We start from the raw sequence: 19,720 nt of genomic DNA, 5'->3' as shown, positions 1-19,720 counted from the left end.
CTAGTGAAGCTGGTGTAAATTAACTAAAAAGGTATGGTAAATAAGAGATAAAATAAAATGATTTTGCTCATTAAAGATACCAAACTCCTGATTTACACAAAAACCTTACTGAATCTTCAGCAGCAGATTGAGTCCATATCATTTCAGATTATTAAGATTTCTTGGAAAAACGATGAATATCGTTCTATTGTACTTGCAGTAAACTGCATCGTGTCGGTAGTCAGAAATGACCTTGTGCCTGTGGAGGGGTAAAAGGTAAAAATTTATATTCGTCATTGAAAAAATAGCAACTAATAGATGTTGACAAGTTTTTCCAAAGTCAGCTAAGAAAGGACTAGGGGATTCCAAAGGGAAAATAAAAAGTCTCCCAATCAAAGCCCTTTTATATATCTGCTATGCATTCCTTGTCACCTACACTCTCATATCTGTAAGTCTTACAGCCAGGGACGCCTGTTCAGGTTCCGTTGCGCCCCTACTTTGAAAGGGTTCATCGCGTAACAAGGATCCTGCCAGGGTGCAGCGAGGGCCAGCTGCTCCCTATGGGCAGGTGAGCCAGGAGCTGAGGGTGACCGTGGCACAGGCAGCACCCTCACTGATGGGGCGCAGGGCCACGGTGTGCAAATGTTGCGGTCACAGCTGGGTCTTGGTTACAGGGTCCATTACAGCTGCTTTAAAACAAGTGAAATACCGTATTTGCAAAATGGCATCCAACAAATCCTTACAGTTAAATTCAACATAGGTAATTATACTAAGGAAATAAAGCCGACGTTTAGAATCCAGTGTTAGAATCCACCTTGCTCCTTAATTGTTGACTTTGTAGTTTCTAGTCTAGGTCACAGAAGCTGCCTGGGGTTGTTTAAGGTGTCAGACCTACGGGGCCTCACTATTGCAACCGATGCGATCCTGTCGTATGGTGCTGACTTGCCTGTAATCCAATAGATAATTATACGAAACAAGTTTGTTACCTTGTGCAGCACAAATAGGAACAAATAGAAACAGGATAGAAGTGGGCCATTGCCTTGAAAAAACCGCACAGATGTCTCTCTTCTTTCTATAGTTTCAAAGAGAAAGGTGAACAGATGATCGTAGGGCCTACATACATGTTTGGGTTAACAGTGAGGGACAAGCTCCCTCGGGAGAGAGGCATAGACTATTTCCATGTTGTTACCAGGCAGAGTGGAACCAAATGTGTTTTGTGTTTGAGAGCTTGCTCAGTGAGCGGTCTGTGGCTTGCTGAGGCTGTTGGCTATTGCATGAGTTGTGTAGTCACACAATGGACGCAAGGTTAATACTTGCTAATACGGATACGGGTTAATACCCGTACTCAATGGTTCGGGGTTGCAACCAATATTCTTATTCCCCAAGGAGAATAAGATGGCACAAAAGTAAACTTTCTCACAGTGTCTCCTAGCATGTCTTAATCATTAGACAGAGGGGGAAATGAATTGTCCCCTGCTGAATAGCCGTGATACTTGCACGTTATTAAACTTCTGGGCGTAAGTTGCTCTTTTCCAATGAAATATTTTCTTGACCAGCATTAGCCGGTCGGAGCCTAAACGTCAAGAAGGTAACGGAGAGCAGGCAGAGAGGCCCGACAAATCCAGATTGTGATGAACAAGATTTTTGGTCAAGCTGTTTTTACCCAGAAAGACGTGTCTCATCTAAACAAAGCTCCAGAACTGGCATTGATTGCCACAGAGGCAGCGTGGCTTCGGGAACGAGGCAGGTGATCACCATCATCAGATGGTGGTGTCTGGAATTATTAAAGCTTTTTAAGGTAAAAGCAGGACTTTGAGTTCCATTAGAAAGCGATCAGCACGGCAGAGTGTAGAGTGGTGGTGGTGTGTGCTCTGGGCATGGCACACTTCTGTGCAGATGAGAGCCTTGCTGTACTAGCTACGGATTCTGAATGGTCTCAGTGTGCGTAACCTTACAGCATGCAGAGTGCATTACAGTAATCTAACTAGGAAGTGCCAGAGGACATTTAAAATCTTTTCCTGTCCTCCTTTAAACAAGAAAGAGTGCTATATTTGTCTATGTACACCGGCTATAGATTTTAAAATAGCTGAGTTCCTTCCTGGCCAGAAGCAAAAAAACTTACAACAGATTTATTGGTTAACCAGCAGATTTTTCTTCTCTTTGTCATTCTCTTGCTAGCTATGTATCTGTTCTCTTTACAGGATGGTATAGCATCCTGTGCTTTTGGTGTACTTATAAATAGGTTGGCTTTTGCATAAAGGCCTGGGTATATAAAATTCTTCTGCATACAGTTCAAGCAAACTATTGGTCGTATGAATGTTCAATGAAAAATGAGCAGAAAAGGATAGAAATATGATGAGCTAAAATCATGAGTCAGATTTAGCTAGCATGACCATGAATAATTTTTTCCCCTATGTCCTCCTCTTTTTCCGAAGCTCTGGGCTGAGTTTTTATTCCTTGGCTGGCTTGACCAGAGGGTCATAAAACGTCCTTACAATACTTGAAGGCTGCCAGTTAGATCTGCAGGGACAAGTTTCGTGTCCTTGTTTTTTAATTTCAGTATGAGATGGCTACTCAACTGCAATAGCAGTCATCTTTTGGATGACTAGAGCAAAGCAGATCCTTCTGTGTGTGGCGGTACAGGAAGATGACTCAGAAGGAAAAAAAGAAGCTGGAAATTCTAGAGAATGTTGCCTTTTTCATACTTTGAGCCCAAGCATTCTGTCTTGTTTGGATTTAATATTTGTTTGTCAGATACTTCTGACATTACTGTGGACAAATTGTACCTTCCAACTTCATCCATAAAGGAAAAAGGAAACTGAGGAAGGTAAAGGTGAAGTTATTTCTCACATGCATAACATAGACAGTCTCTGAAAGATACAGCATATGAGCCATAACTACAGTCTGGCCTCTCTGAGCTCTCATACACAAGACCATTTTTTCCCTGTGACTCACAAAATTACCAGGAGGGCTGTAGTCAAGAAGTGACGTTAACTTGAACTGAGCTTTCTGAGCCAAAAATTGCAATCTAATAGATACAATGTGCTGAGCCGCATTGGTACTCCTTGACCTTTCACAACGCTTGCAACAATCACTTAATGAAGAGGGTATACTAGTCTGCTCATTCCTGATGGCTTGTGTGTGTTTGTATGTGCAAGCATTGCACAGGTTAATTGCTGACTTTAAAGTATTTGAGTTATTCTCGTTATATTACTACCTATTAGATATTTAATATTTTATAGATGCATAATTGAATTTCCTCTCTTGTTTACTTACTCAACTTTAAATGTCACCGAGAAGAATTCTATGTCAAACGGCTTTAGTGATGTTGAATGCAGTTTCAGTTTTGTTGTTGCTGGAACTGACACATGTAAACTATTATCAGCTTTAAAATTCATATCTTTGTTTAAATCTTAAACATTAAAATATTTAATCTCTTTTCCTTACAGATGTTCCAGAACTTAGCTCCTTGCATTTCACATATCCGCATTAACTAATTATAACTATTTCTGCCAAGATATTTTCTCATTACCTAAGATGACATATAAACAATGAATTTAGAGCCAGTGTTTGACCCACTAGTACCATCCGTAAGCCTGCCGCAAGAGAATTCGCTCTGCAGGAACACAGGACCAACAAATAAGGACTGATGCTGCAGTGATAAATAACTTTCTCCTGTTAAGTCAGTTGCATGCTGTAGGTTTGTATGTAATTTTTGAGTGAATCTGATACTGCTTTGGCAGTGAAACCGGTAAGAGATCTGAAGGGAATTTCTGTGCTTGAAGCTTGTATTTTTTTCCAGTTATATAAGCAGGACTCTTAGTTCATGATGTGTAGTTCCAGTTACTGTGGATCATGAGGACATTTTCCTTGGAATCCAGCAAAGTTATGGGCATTTCTTTAAGAGATCCCCTGTTTCTTATATCCTCTTTTTGGTTTTCACAATGTATCAGTAAGCAACCACCACACAGCATGGCAATTAATTGCCTTATGAAGCCCAGCAGATACAGTGAGCAGATCGCTATAAGACTACCCAGCAGACATCAGCAAAAATAACTGAGTGATTCAGTAAGATGTTTCGTTCGTATAGTTAAAGTTTATATTATGATATGTATGCACCAACAGAGCAGATTTAGCTTCACTGGAACTTTTATATGGCTATACCTACTTTCTAGTACTTGACATAGCGATCTAAATAACATCCTTTAATGACTTAGAAAAAATTAAAGGCAAGCGTGCACTTCCTTTTCATGTCATCAGTGAAGACTGAACCCTGAATGACAAACACTTCTGCATAAATGATCACTTATCTTTGAGACGTTTTTTACTAGAAGGAGGAGACTGCTCTAATCCTAGAGATGGAAAAGGGGTCAAATTCTGGTGGTGTTGGTTTTTCCCCCCTCGTTCTCCAGAAGTTGTATCTGCAAGGAGAGCAGTGAGAATGAAAGAAGATAGGCTTAAAAAAATCTTAGTATTGTCTCTCAGTGTGATTTCTGATGCTCCAAGGAACCCCATTGCTTGAGGTACCTAGGCTGAGGAGGACCATGTCATTGTGCAAAGAGCCCAGATATTTCCTTCAGCTGCCATCTCCTGCTGCTCTGCAAGCTTCTGCCATTCTTAGACCATTAGGCATTGCTGCTGCGACCACAGTGTGAGCCTTAGAAAATCTGGGCGCTCATTCAGTATTTTGGTGGACTGCCAAAACTTTACAGAGGAAGATTTCTCAGCAAAAGAGACGAGAAATGGTCATTTTCAAAATTGAGAATGGCTGAATTTATAAGTCTATGACATATGGGGAATATCTGTCTGGATAAGAAAAAAAGTGAACACCACTGCTAATTTCTCATTTTGGTAATCCTGGGGGATGACTTTCATAAAAATGAGAATGGGAAGGAGGGAAGAAGCAAACACCTGTTGTAATACAGGTGTTTCTTTTCCGTGGAGGAAGTCAGAGGATCTGCTCAAAAACCTAGCAATGACAATTAATATTCTAGGTCTTATCTGTCATGTCCTAGCCAAAGGATATTATAATCCAGAATAACCTTATTGAGACTTTCATCCCAGTTTCTTACTAAGAAATGCGTGGCTTTGTTGATAACATCTTTTTGGAGAAATTTAAACTTTTCTGATGAAACATAAAAATTATGAAAAATTATCATCAGAATTCTTTTGAACACTTCAGGGTTTGAAAATAAATCCAAAGGTATTGGTTTTGAACATATTTTTAGTATTCTAACAAAAACATGTATTGTGTAAAATGGCCACGTTACACAGAATTTACATGTTATCGAGCTCTCTGTATAGAGCTCCCATTCTGTCCTATCTCCTGCTCTCCCTCCCTTTCACGCTTCCCCACTGCGCCTAGGAAAGGTTCGACCAGACTTTTGTAGCTAGTTTTCATTCCAGTTCAATTTAATAATTTAGTGAAATATTTGGATCATGTGAGGGAAGCTTAGTGCTTAGCATAACTCTCTATGCTGGCTGGATGTAAACCTCAAATCCTCTCTCTACCTGCTCCTGCAGTTTGTTCTCGAAGGCACAGAGAGCAAGAGGACTGGCATGTGAGCAGGGAATAAGTCCAGAGAGGACAAACAGTGCTCGCTGTGGCTCTCAGCACGGTAAAAGGCATTTAGCTGCCCACTCGCCTCTTTTACCTCTCTCTATTAGACCAGAGTAACACGGTGAATATACAGCAAGGCTCTATTTAATTCTGTGGTCTCTTGGTCTCTTTCCTCCTCATTAATTTCTGCATTATAGTTAGAGCAACTCGGTACACCTATGCTGATAGGATCAAGCTCTTTCAGTGATAATGGAGCAGAATTACCGATTAGATTTGCACAACACTGAAGAAGGAAAAAAGACCTGGAGCAAGCACTAAGCAGTGTTCACGATAGCAAAAAACCCAATTGCAGCTGGGTTCAGAGTTTGATCAGCAAGCTTCTTTTAACTTGTATTGAAGGATGCTAGTAGATGTATAGATACGTTGCATATAAAGAAGAGAGAGATGGACAAAGGAAATTTCCTGTAATTTCCAGTCCTTGGGATTGAATGGGTATCATGATCTTTTTTGTCCCTCTTCCTATCTCTTGGAATTTTTCAGAAGAGGATGTGTAATTTGTGGATTGCCTATAAGAATCTTTTTCCCCCCAGCTTTTAAAAAATTCTCTGCTTGAGCCTTGGTCTTGCTTGCATTCATTATTGACAGCAATTTACTCTGGCATTTTGTTGCAAAGCCATATCGGAGGAGTGCTCCCTTCATCACACACATGCATGGTTTAATATGAAGGCTGTGTCAGGAAGCTGTTTGTCAGACACCCTGTTAAGAGATATTGTTAGAGCAATCAAAGCCATTAGCGGTAAAATTATTCTCTCTCGGCCAGTACCCACACTCAGGGGGGTGACATTCACTGCCTTAAAAAGCTGCCAGGCTTTTTAGCTTTTAGAGTATAAATATCTCCTGTAGACTCATTTTCTAATCTTTACTTATGGAAACTGTTCTTATTTTATACATAGATTAAAATACTGCTTTAAGCACTTGTTGCACAAGTAAAATAACTTACAAATGTGTAACCCACTTCATTATGAATGTTTACTTCAACACAAAAAAAAATCTTTGTTAGAGTTTGTTTTATAATGCTCTGTTAAATTCATTGTAGTTTCCTATTTCACTAACCTTGTGCAAGGGAGGAAAGATTTGTGAAACTTTGGAAACATTTGTTAATCATTTTGTTTAAGTGTTTAGTATATTGAAAGGAGTTGGGTGCTCTTTCTACTTGGAGTTTAAATGGGTCAGTGTTACTCAGAATTCCCTCTAGCTGTGATACTGGTATGCTGCATTTCTGAGGCTAGTGCTCCAGAAGAAGGCCACGTCAAAACATGAAGAGCGTTTTATGAAAAAAAGCTCTAATAAAGGAATGCAAGAGATATGAAGACTAGGGATATTAGTGACAGGGTGCAGAATCTAATTTTAAAGCATGGAGCTGAGGTTCCTCACTGGTAGCTAGGCTAATGAGCTATTTTACTTTATTGCTTGGAGTTTTAGAAAACGTGTCTCATGTGTTGCACTTCTTTTGGAAGCATTTTGCAAGGCATCAGTGCCTTCATTATCATTCTCCACCACCATCAGAATTTTGTCATGTTGACATTTGTGTGCATCAAAGTGTCCTGGATTAGCTCTCCGGACACCCTCAACCTGTTGACTACAGGCAACTGTACAGAACAAAGCTGCTCCCATGCTCCAGGCCCAGGAGGCAAACATGCCCCCTAGCTGTAGGTGTATGGGTAGCAAGGAGTTTAGAGCAGAATTTGAATTGAAAATCCTGGCTGGCAAGCACGTAAGTGCTGTGATGGGCCAGCCATTCGCATGTTCTGATACCTTCCGAATAATGCTTAGCTGCACATGAAACCCTATGATACCAATTTCCTGTACGAGGAACTAGGAAAAACTCCATTCACATGAGGAGGGGGACGTCACTAAAACAACATAAAAGCGATAAAAACTACAGGATGCCATATAGTGTTGTACAGGATAGGCATGAGGAGGACTGCTCACATAGAACCCAACGCTAAAGGATTTGCTGTTACAAAGCAACATACAGGTTTTTTTTTTTAAATTGCTTTTAAACCATAGGCTGAGTTTCCTCTGCAGAGCTTCATGGAAAACGGAGCACAGAATTTAGGCATACATGTTTATGCCCTAAACAAGATTTAACTGAGCTGAGAAGGGCAAAAACGAGCTGCTGAGCAAGGTGCTTGTTTAATAATGTCAGCCTCCCTGCTGTAAAGTGAGATCAGCTCGGAGTTCCGGCAACAGCAGTCAGAGCTGCTTTACTAAAGGATCTGTTAGTAGTTTCGAAACCTTGTTTCTTTGATAATACCCCGTTCATAAATGTTCATTTTAAACTGAAAGATTAACAATGCATGTAAGAGATGAACCAGAGGAGGCTGACTCACTTCTGACATGCACCAGTTTTAGGCCATTACGTTGTCCTCGGCAGTGACGCCAGCAACAGACCGTCCTGCTGCTAAATGAGACCCTTTCACTGTTGTTCACCACTTCTTCCCTTGCACGAATTTAGTGCTGTGTTATCCTGGGTTGTTTTGGTGACCTGGACCCTAGACAGGCTCACCAGTGCTGTTACTGTCACTAGTGAGAGCTTCTCAAAAAGGACAAGGAGAGAAGTGGGCATTGGGGAGCAGGAACCCCCTCATCTGACTTCAGACCACAGCTGAACCACCCCGTGAAAGGCTTGTTTCACAGCTGATTTAAGGAAATCTGAGACTATGCTGCTGCCCAGAATGGCAGTTTCACCTCCTTGTGTCAGTGCGGTGCTATCTCACATGTAACAGTGCTAGAAACTGCATGGTCGAATGGTGAGTTACTTAAGCTCATGTTTTATAGATATGTATTTCTTCAGGTGTATCATTAAACTGAATTGAATAAGCCTGAGGCTGCACAATTAGCCCTGATACCAGGGAGCAGCCAGAGACAGGGAGAAAACAGTGCCCCTATTTTAACAGCAAAGTGATCTTAAATTGACTTAGGCTGATCCTGAGTCTGCAGCCTGCTTTTGGAGTTGTAACTGAGAGGCAAATTAGGCCGAGGATTAGTCTTTCTGCAAAGTAAATAAATACTGTAGCTGTGTATTTAGATGGAGGAGGTGTATGTGTATATATATGTGTGTGTGTATATATTCGTAGTATATTTGTGTATAAATGCACATGCACCCACAGATAAATACATATATAAAGAAATGTCTTTTTAAAAAATGTTCACCTGTTCTCTTCTAAAGGATGTTTACTTGTGATTAAATAGACCAGGAGTAACTTAAAGCAACAGAAAGGGTAGTTTTAAATCCTATTATATCCAAAAGAGTGGTGTCAGCATGAAAAGTGGTAGCGAAGTGGTATTGCTAAGGTGGCCTTGACTTCAGATAAAACACAGTTTACCGAACAGTGCATCTTGATTATTACCATTGGGCGTTAATACTTTTTTTCCATGGTGCGTTAGGCGCTGTCCCCATGCCCAAGTAGATAAATACGTCTCAAACAAAAATTAGAAAGCAAGAGAAAATGCAGCACTAAAGCAGCGGAGTATTCTATTATATGCGACATCCGTAAGTGCAGAGATAAGAGACAGTAGAGGCATACGTTTTTATTACGAATTTATTCTAAAGGGGAGAAAAGGAGAGATGAACACGGAGAAGATACGTGCTGATCGTTCTTTCAGCTGTCTTGGCAGCAATCCCACATCTGCTTATACGGGCAAATAGTTCCACTGACCTCAATAAAACACTATATGCAAAAGTATGGTATATATCTCTATAAACTTTCAGGACCCTGCAAGTAAACAGATTTTATGCAGGGTGTCCTGTGTCCCTGTGCAAGCCTTATGCATATATATTTATATAGATGTAGATAGTAAGAAGAAAATAGGTTCTTGTTCTGTGCTGTCACCTATTTGGGCAGCCGTTGGCAGGTTTTTGTAGAAATGCACAAACAAAAGAGTTCATCGATCTGAATCAGGGTGGAGGTTAAGGTTGTAGGAGACCATATGACTGAGCATACTGCAAAACTGGACAACAACAGGGTCAGTAAAGGGTGGGATTTTGATATAGCTTGCAATTCTTTGGAGCTTGCTGTTTCATTATTTTATTGAGCTTCATGCATTTGAAAAATCCTCACATGTGGCTCTGAATGTTTACAGTTTAATATTATTACAATTTATACTACTACTTGAGATAAGGTGTCATACATATTTGCAGGTCCTTTTTTCATAGTTGTAATACTTTTCTTGCATATCAGATTGGATTCATGCTGTCATACAAGAGAGAAAACAATGAAGAATCAGGCACTAGATTTATGACATCTGTGCTTTAGAGCACCATTAAGGCAATAAAATATTTGAGCATTACATGAGAACAGAGTGGGGGTTTCCACAGGAAAGTGCCTCTTGAAGGAGGAAAACTTATGCGGACTGTTCTACACATATGACAGTCATATATCACGGACAGCATGCATCACTGATGGCTAAGTGCATTACATACCTACATTCCTCTTTAGTGACTCTCAGTTGCACGGAAGTATCAAATCTCGCCATAAATTTTCTTTTCCTTCCTTAACCTGAGGCTCCTTAATAAGTGTCAGGATTTTACACCCGGAAAAAAATCAAGCACTGAGATGCTGAAAGTGTTCATAATGAAATGTGTGGGTTCTGTTTCCGTAGTAGGTAAGAGTGGCTACATTTGTTTAAAATATATTTGAACCCTAAAACACGTGTGTGTTTAATTTGCCTTTTGTGTGAATTTAGGAAAAGGCATAGAAAAAAATTACACCTGTTATATTTTCTAGAGTTGTTCTGTGAAGATGGATTCCGTGTCTGCCTTGGTGGTTATTCACGCTACGCAGGGCATTACTGTGGAGAAACTCACAGCGTTCTCGAGCCAGTTCAAGGCAGAAATCTTGTATGGCCCTACAGAATACCACTCTAAGGCTACTGAATCATTTAGCCGACTTGCTTTATGGATGAAACTCAATTATTATGCTCAACAGCAGTGGGGCTTAAGGTCAGGCTTTTCTGGATGCGACGGGAAAAATGATTCTGTGGGTGGTTGACTGCTCATGTTTAATACGTTGCACATTTACCTTCGGTACACAACCAGGTTATTAATACATTTGCACCAAACACCTTTTTTCCTGCAAATTTGAATCTTGACTTTGAAATTGAAATCTTAGAAAAAACAAACATTGCTAATTCTACTTTTTTGCCGAGGCTGTGTATGATACTACCGTTTTAGGGGAAGATGAGCTACCTCACTCTCATTATTTTTAGGGAAACTGCAATAGAAATCAGTGTCAAGCTTTGATAATTATACTATCTCTTTAGGGCTGCCAGGACATTTTGCTGGCTGCATAAAGTAGAAGCTAGTGGAGTGACTTCTTATAAAACTGCTTGTGTGAGTAAACATCTGAACAGAATCAGATCAAACGCTAATAAAGCAATAATGAGGACTGAGTACCCTTTCACCAACAGGTGTCTGTGATGAGTACTATAGTAATATTTTGCAGGTAATTCTGAATTTTTCTGTTGTTTCCAAATCCTTATTTAGAGGCTTGAAAGGGGTGGGGGGGGGAAACAGTTCTATTTAGCAAAGATGGGTATGGTTTCCTCTCATGTACAGCAGAGCTCAGCATGACTGCATGGCCTGCCTTTTCATTAGACACTAGTTATTATCAGTGTCATAGCAAATATGAACTGCTCTGAAAACGGAGATTGATGATTACTATTGGTGCATGAGGATCACCCACGTATATAAATGTTTTAATTTTTGTTATAATAAAAGAATTCAGTGCGCATAGTGATATAAACAGGTGCATTATAAAATATGGTAAAAAACTATGGCCTTGATCAGGTCTTAGCTTTTTCTTTGGAACTGCATTGATTAAAATGCTGACTTTTGTGTGTATGTGTATATGTGCACATTATATAAATATATATATACACACACACATACACATGTGTGTGTGCACACAAACATATATATGTCCATAGTCCTACCTAAAATTTGTATTTCTGTCATCAGCTTTCCACCCATCTTTGCTCTAGTGTTCTCTGGTGCCTGAATAGTAATTATTATGTTGAATTGGTCCCTTCGGCATTAGGCAGTCTTTCAGAAGAGGAATATTGCATTTCTGTCTATCCTTATGGGATCTGGGGGATTTACTCTGCCTTTTACTACACTGTGACCGTGGATATCCTGGTTTCGTGAATTTTGCAGGGTGTGGGCAAATGAGGGATCCAAGTATGGATCATGCACAGAGAAAGCTTGTGCCAAGACAAGGGTCTGAACAGAGGGAATAAAGAGTGAAGGAGTTTTAAAAAAACTAGCCAAGTCTTGGCTTTGCCAAGGTCACGTTCCCTACAGGTGGAATTCATGCAAACATTATAGAAGGCAAAAGGAACCTGTCAGAAACTGTCAGTGGCCTTTGATTCAAAACCCTGGAAGCGTTCATAGCTGCCTCAGCTCAGTAAGGTTCTTTTCCTTGGCGGAACATGATGCGGATCTAGTTCATAACGCAGTTAGAACTAGCCCTTATCACACCTGTGGCAAACAGTAGGTGGGAAATATATTCATGCTCTTGCATATAAGATTCCCCAACACACATAGATGTTACAAATCAAATCAAGCTTGTGTCAGATATGCCACTTTAAAGCAACTTAGATCTGAATTGACTCAGCATCCTGTTTCGAAGTGGTGGGCCAGTAAATATTACCAGTTACAACAAGTGTTGCTGAAGCATTTAAGAGCAGTTTAGATGGAGCCAGATCGCTCCTGCTATATGCTGATGAATATTTCAGGCTGCGCTCATGATTCGTGACACTGGAAGAGGCTTGATTTTTCTAGACAAAGGAATCGTACTTCTACTATAGCTGGGACAAAAAAAATTGGTTTTCCTTAAAGATAAATTCTGTGCTTGGCTTTTAAAAGTAAGGCCTGCTCTGAAGGAATATGCACATCTTTAAAAGTCTTTGGAAGAAAATCATTGTGTTGTCAGAAACTATATAGTTCACTTTTTTCCAAAAAAAAAAAAAGTTTTTACTTTGGGGAAACAAAGGAAACTTCATTTTCAGAAATAACAAATTACCAAAATAGCTGAAAATGAGGATAGAGGGAATGAAAAAATATTAAGAGGAGGACTAGATTGTGTGCCGTGTGCATGTATTATAAAAACCTGTGCTACACGTGGTACAAATGCCGAGTTCAACAGTGCAGTGATCTTACGATGCAGTCTCACCATCAGCTTAAGCCAAGCTAAGATCGTACTGCTGCCAAAGAAGTTGATCTCTCTGCGCCCCAGACTACAAACTGTTCCAACTACTGTTTTATCAAAAATGACTAATCTTTAGGCAGTTCATGATTCAGTGGGCTGTGCATAAGAGAAGGGGCAGATAACTGTGTCCCTTTCCATCTTTTACCTTGTTTGAAATAATAGGTAGGAGGAATCAATAGGACCTGCAAGTTGTTTAAGAGCTTTAAAAATGAGTGGTATTTTTGTAATGTATTATCTGTCATAGTCTATGAGATAGTCAAAACACTTCCATTGTACTGTGAACACTATAAAATCCTCAGCGTGAACTCCTAGGCTGAAATAGCATTATTAGACGTTATTGTGGCCTTTTCCACTCTGGATCCTTTTTTTCAATTAATTATCCTTGCCTTTCCTTATTACCATGGTACTGTAGCTTTTGCAAACTCTTGCTTATTACCATGTCTTCTATTGCTGTCTGCGTGTCATAATTTGTTCATAAGATTCCATTCCCTAAATAGTGGGCAAGGGCCATCGTAAGCCTGTAAGAGTAGCCAAGAGCTTGTGGGTGCTGTACAACCACAGAAAGAATTTGTGCCTTGCAAAGTGTGTAAGATCTTAGTGCGGCTCCCTAGGTAAAACAGTCTGTGTTGTCAAAACACACCAGAAGATGCACTTCAAAGTGGTGGCCTGAAGGCCGAGCCTCAGGAACCCATGCTTTAAGGTGCCACTGAAATGATGTGGTCTGTCTCTGCGCAGCCCACGCACCTGGACAGCCGTGGGGAGCAACATCGCTGCCTACAAAACCGGGATTTGTCGCTCCCCTGTAAAATAGCCTCTGTTTGGGCTCGCTCATGCAGTGTGCCATGCTTTTTGTTAGGCGCGCCACAGTGCCCTACAGGTTTTGTGACGAGGTTTGCTTTTCCTTAAAATTTCCTCATATCAGAAAAAACTGATCATTCTGGCATTTAGGTAAATATCAGCCAAAGATTAATAATTGTCTGTTCTGAGATTACAGTATTGTAACTGTCTCTTTAGTTTAGTATATAAATACTGTAAATCTTTGAGCTAATAAAGTTTAAGCAGATCGCTTTAATTTTTTTTCTTTATTATGACTTTAACCAAATGTTTTTAAAAGCATGGTTGTAGAACTAGGGGGGTAGTAAAAACGTTTCATTCTCCATCTCCTAGCTGCTCATGCCAGACTTATATTGACTGAAATACAGCAAGAAAGTGAAGCAAAAACACCTCTTTCTTTGCTTTCGGTTGGAGGTTTGTGATCGTTCAGCAGATTAATCTGTTACAAAACCCATATACTTAAATTGACTTATTGTGTTGGAAAGAAAATGTAGAGGTGTGAGGTGTTATAAATTAGGTAATAAGCTTTTGAAAATTCTGTGGAGTTGGATAAAATATTTCCAGAAGCTTTGCAACATAAAAAAAAACAAAAAAAACAAGGCAACGTTCTTAAAGGAAAGTGAATTTAGTGCAATTTAAAATGTGTCGATTCATTTAAGTTAGCTGCAAAAAAAGAATTTGTGTTGTTCTTAAGAGAAATTACGTAGTTAACTTCTTTAGAAATGAAAGAATTATGAAAAGAAAAAACTGACAAACCTTGTTACAGGAATTCTTGGTTTTTCCAGACAGATATTCACACAAAGTTCTTACCTCCATCCATAATTATTCCCCTATTGGGAATAAAAATACTCATGCTTCCAGATGCAGATATGGGCCAGTTGTTCAGTATGCGTTGTTCCGTATCTGTTTGCGTATGTTGAATCAGTCAGAAAGTACAGGATCAGTATGTGCAGGGCCAAAGTATGGAGATGATGAATAATTTTGCTAGCCTTACCACATGTGATCAGATTCTGATTACAAATATAGCACAATGCTTGGAGAAGGTCATTTCGTGGCTGTGCAGCACTTCTGATGCTGCCCAAAAGCAGAACCATGATTGGCTGATACAGTGGTAGGAGAGGGTACTGTGGCATGTTTGCAGTTCTAATGTAATGATTATGAAGAAGAAACAACAATTACTGAGTACCAAAAGTAGCTTAGTGGTAGCTTTATCACTGACGCTAAGCTGTCAAACATCTCGACCTGCTGTTATCAGTTGTCTAGGAGCCTCTTACCCTGGTATGTCTTTTTCTTGGTCCAGAGCTGCGCAGTGTATTTGTTGGCGAAAGCATTCATCCTTAGGAAACTCTGGAACACACTGCTGTAACACAGCATCTCACTATTGGCTTCCATAAGAAAACCTGTCCTCAGACAGGAGGGTTGTATTGGGAGCCTGGTTGCTTATCGATGGTCTAGGCGCCGGACACCTGAACAATTTTGTTCATAAAAAGAAGTTGTCCACTGCAAAGATAATGGAGAAAGGCTGGTTCATGACTGTGGCACTGCCGTAGAACTTACCTCTTGCTGTGCCAAATCCAAGGTTTAACCTTTTAAGTTACCAGCATACACGTACAGAAGTCTGTGCTCATTGAAATGTACCTAAATAGCTCCACAAAACCAAAACATACCCTTGAATGTATAATTTCACACCCTCTTCTCTACTCGCAGGTATAGATAAGAAAGGAAGAGCTACATAAATTCGATGTCTCACGTGTATCTTAATATTTTGGAAGATATTTATCACTTTCTAATTATATTTTGAGTTTGGTATATAACATGCACAGTTCTATGTCGTTGTTATAAAAGCAAAAGTGAAATATTTTAAAGGTCTAAGATAATTCTCACCTTCCCTTCGTATCCTTCCTGTCCTCTTCCTTATCTCTCAGCTGTTCTCTGCCGTTCTGGCCTCCAGGCCGGTGGCTCTGTGCGGGCAGGCATGGAACAGAAGAGTTTCCCCTTTGTTTAAAAGTGCTTTCAGCTACAGTCACACTTGAGGGAGCAGGGATAGCAGTCATGAGCTTGCATCTGTATGCTATGCCGTAGAGGGTGTTGTCTGTCAAAATTACTCTCGTTGAGTACCTGGACGAGAGCAACGTGGGCAACAGTTGGCGAAAAACTGAAGCAGTTGAGGGGAGTTTGAAAATACAGAGACATTATGCAGAAAACAAGAATCGCTATAGGAAAACAGCGCAGCTGTGTACATTGAAGGTGAACTTGGTAACAGCTGCAGGAAATGAAAGGATTTTGTTTCTCCTGTAGACTCAGTTCCTACTAGCTTCCTAGGAGTTAGAAATACAAGCATACTACAGGGCAAGTTTTCAGCCATTTTAGAAGATCTCAGTGTTTCTAATCCGAAGGACGTAATGTCATTAAATCATTTGAATTTACTGTAGAGAACATTTTTATTGAACAATCTATGGGGTAAATTAATTGGGCAATGAAGCATGGCAGTTCTGCAGGTGAGACAATCTAATGATAACTGCACCCTGAGGCAGTTGCTATAGCTGGGTGTCCTCGCTTCCCTAAGAATTGTGATTGCCTTCTGAGAAAAAGGAGAATTACCTCCCATGTAGTGTAAGGTTTTAATGAGATTTGTCTAATTCCAAAATATAAATGCATCAGCTCATCTGTATACTGGGTAGGAATGAGTAGACTGCAATAAATTACAAAATGCCTTTTCTGATTGGCATTTCAAAATGGCGTATATTTTAATTGGGTTGTTTAAAATATATTTTAATAATTCAGGTTACTGGCTTCCAGCTTAAGCATTTTATTAGGGGAACTGCTTGGACTGCGGAGTTTGAAAGATGCTAGCGAGACATGTACACGTGTCATGTAATACAGCTCAAGCATGCCTTTGTTTTATTGCCACGTACACTGTGTTTGCGGTTAATGCCTCCATATCTTTTGTGCTTGTGAAGTGTTTTGAGATGTGAAGTGTGGTGTGAAATCATATTTTATTCTATTCAGTCCACTGAATACAGCTCTTTGAGAGAATGCTTCTTTAGATCTGCTTTTCTGGTACCTTCTCCTTTCTTTTTCCCTATTGTTAGTCCCTTGATTACAAACTCGGAGCGAAATATCTTTCATCTGAAAATATACACAAAGTGCTTTTCTAATAAAATTTTTGGTATCATTTCCCCCAGGAAGATTTCATCCTTTAACAGATGCTGCTGTGGTGATCTATTACAGGCACACCACGCCAGTGAGGCGCAGCTTTGCCAGTATTTTCCTATTAAACATTGTCAGAATCCTGTAGTGAAGATACACATCAGAGTTACAGTTAAAAAAGAATTTGGGGGAGTAGTAGGGAGCGGAGCGGGCCAAAAAAATCCAGGTTGTTTTCACTATGAAACGATTTTACAAATCCTACTGTAATTTAAACGTTTTGGATCGGCTGGCACTTACTTGGCTTCCATTTAGATAATGCTTTGCGGTGTACTGTGTATAATGAATGCTGTACAGTGTTTTCCCTACTTTTATGTATAAATTCCATCTCCTAACAGTAATATGTAATAAGACACTCTTGACAGGGCATTTTGAGCAGATTATTGCATTTCTTGGGTGGTTAAGTCGCTCAACTTTCTGCGTCTTGCCTTATAACACTACTGAAAGTGTGCTTTAATCACCCAGAAATGCACTGCCTGTCATGTTTTATTGCTTAATTGAAATACATACACATCCGAAAAAGCACTAATTATGCTGAGATTTCTAAAGCCAATTTACAATTCTGGATAGCTTCTTTAGAGCACTTTTATTCCTGCTTGTATTCCAATCAGCGTTTGCTTTCACACCATTAGGGCGATTACAGAAATTATGAAGTAATTTAGAAATACATGAAACATCTTAGAAGAATCTTAACGGCTTGATTATTCTTCTGCCTAAATTGATTTTGCGCTATCACACCTCTAACCAAAAGAGTGCATTTGTTTCTGTCGAGATGGTGTGCTCCTTTCTTTTGAATACAGCGATAATTTTCTTATGCCTGATTTACATTTATGCCTTCATTTATTCTGCCTCCTGTCAGTCAGGTAACAAAATAATGGGAAGATACAGCTTTTAGGTAAGCCTCTTACAGACACGTGTTTCAAGCTTCATTTTTAGGTTTTCTTCTCCTTCATTTAATGATTATTTTTGCTCAATAGTACAATGCATTTTGCTTTTGCTACTGCCCAACCAAATCTCCGCTTTTTAAAAGGCAGTGCATTTATCTGTCTTCTGTGTATTTCTTAGATGCCTGTCATTGTAGTTTCCCCTGGTTTTGTCTTGGGTAATAAAGAGGTCTTTGTTAGCAAGAAGGCAATCCATGAAAGGCCTTGAGAACTAGACACACATAATGCACCCGACTCCTTGTGTCTCAGAGAAAAAATCATTGTCAGTCACACATCACGCTTTGCTGCCTCAGTGAAAAAAACCTGTACTTTCAGTTAATTTAATAATTCAGTCTAGCTCTTACACTGAGAAAATATTATTAGCTACCTTAATAAAGAAAAATAGGACAGGGATCAATATCAATCAGATAAACTGTATGGTCATACTGCGACAAGAAGCCAGGAGCTGCAAAGTCATAATAGGTTTCTTTTGAGTTTACACATAATCCCAGTTTTCTGTTAGCACTGGGAGAGGAATACTTTTGCATCACTGAGGAAATTAAAGCTGGATTCAGAGTTTCATTTTGAGTGAAGAGCGACCCGCCCTATTTTGCATGAAGGATATACTGCATTCTCCCAAAATGCCATGAATAATCTCAGGAAATATTTCTTTTCCCCAGGGAAATTCAAATAGATCTATTCGGTTTGAGTCAATGGGATTTAAAATGGCAAAAAAATGATAGTTGTCTCACCTTCCAGTCTCCTTAGTAACAATGCCTGCTTGGTGGTGATTAAAGCTTTTCCCGCAGTGAAACTTGTGGCTACTCAGAGAAGACAGGTTGGTATAAAACGAGAGCCGAGCAGTCTATATTTCTGTGCCGTTCTCAACGGCCTCCCATTTCCCACAGTTTCCAGCGGCCTGGAGTTTTCCAGCGGGACTCAAGTAACTCTTTGCCTCAGTAACATTGGTCACCGTTGAGATTAAAGAAGGTCGAGGGGGAGAGAGAGCGGAAGAGGAAGTAGGTGAGCAGCAGTAATTCTCACAAAGAGAGAAGCAACTGCCAGTTACGTTTACTAGGGCTGAGGCAGCAATCTGCTCTCAGGGAAAATTATAACGCTCATTATTCTCCTGCAAACTTCAAGTGCATCAGTTTGAAGAGCATGATTGAAACACGTGACAAAAAATGCTACTTAAAATACCTAGGCTTTACTATGCCTTATAATTTAAAGAGTTAAAAAAGAATTTCAAAAACAAAATAAAACCGGTGTTCTAAGAGATGTGCAAGTTAAACCAGCTTTTTAATGAGTTTAGATGCAACCCTACGAAACATTTTTCTTTGGCAAGTCATTCTCAGGCCTCGAGCTCAGCGAGTCAGCCCCACTGCCCGAGCTAGCCGTCATCCGCTATGGAGAGCGGCAACAGCCAGAATTCTGATCCACAGACAAAGCAGTTGCTTCTCAGAAGCAGCCCAATGCTAGGGATCACCGTTTCTGATGTATACCAGATCCTAGCTTGTGAGCTACTGTGTAGTGATGAAAACAGTCTCACTAACAAACAAGTGTGACATGTTCTTTCTGAAGAGCTGAGCAGTTAAGAAGGGTTTTCTAGCTCTTCAGAAATTCTCAGCTAATTGTTTATGAACTAGGAGAGCTGTTCCTTTGCTGCAAGGACAACTAATAAGAGCAGAGTTCACTAAGGAATAAGTAGCAATGATTACGAAGAGATTACAGCTGAAACTGCTTGTCTGCTTACCATCCTTGGTAAGCATCCTTGCTTTTGAAGGATTTTTTTTTCCCTGGAAGCTGGAATCGCTTGACGTTGTATAGCCTTAAGAGCCTTTTGAAATAACTGCTGCTTGTTTGGGGAAATGCTGCTGGTTTTAGGGGGGAGCAGTAGCTACAAGTGCAAAGATGTTCCTTTATTCTTTTGGGAGTCCTGACAGATT

The 19,720-nt window shown here is 39.9% G+C and overlaps 1 long non-coding RNA gene across 1 annotated transcript; it reads right to left on the bottom strand.

Annotated features, from left to right (window-relative positions):
* Positions 1-212: 212 nt before the first annotated feature.
* Positions 213-18,755, bottom strand: LOC138064261 (uncharacterized). Its single transcript, XR_011137536.1, has 4 exons — positions 18,527-18,755; positions 15,529-15,762; positions 14,455-15,144; positions 213-238 (listed from the first exon to the last, which is right to left on the bottom strand). It is a non-coding gene; the product is annotated as an uncharacterized lncRNA (long non-coding RNA).
* Positions 18,756-19,720: the final 965 nt, after the last annotated feature.

The sequence above is a fragment of the Struthio camelus genome, chromosome W (genome assembly GCF_040807025.1).
Source record: "Struthio camelus isolate bStrCam1 chromosome W, bStrCam1.hap1, whole genome shotgun sequence".
In the NCBI taxonomy this organism is placed as follows: domain Eukaryota; kingdom Metazoa; phylum Chordata; class Aves; order Struthioniformes; family Struthionidae; genus Struthio; species Struthio camelus.
The sequence above is the reverse complement of the archived record's forward strand: the minus strand, read 5'-3'. Positions and strand labels throughout refer to the sequence as shown.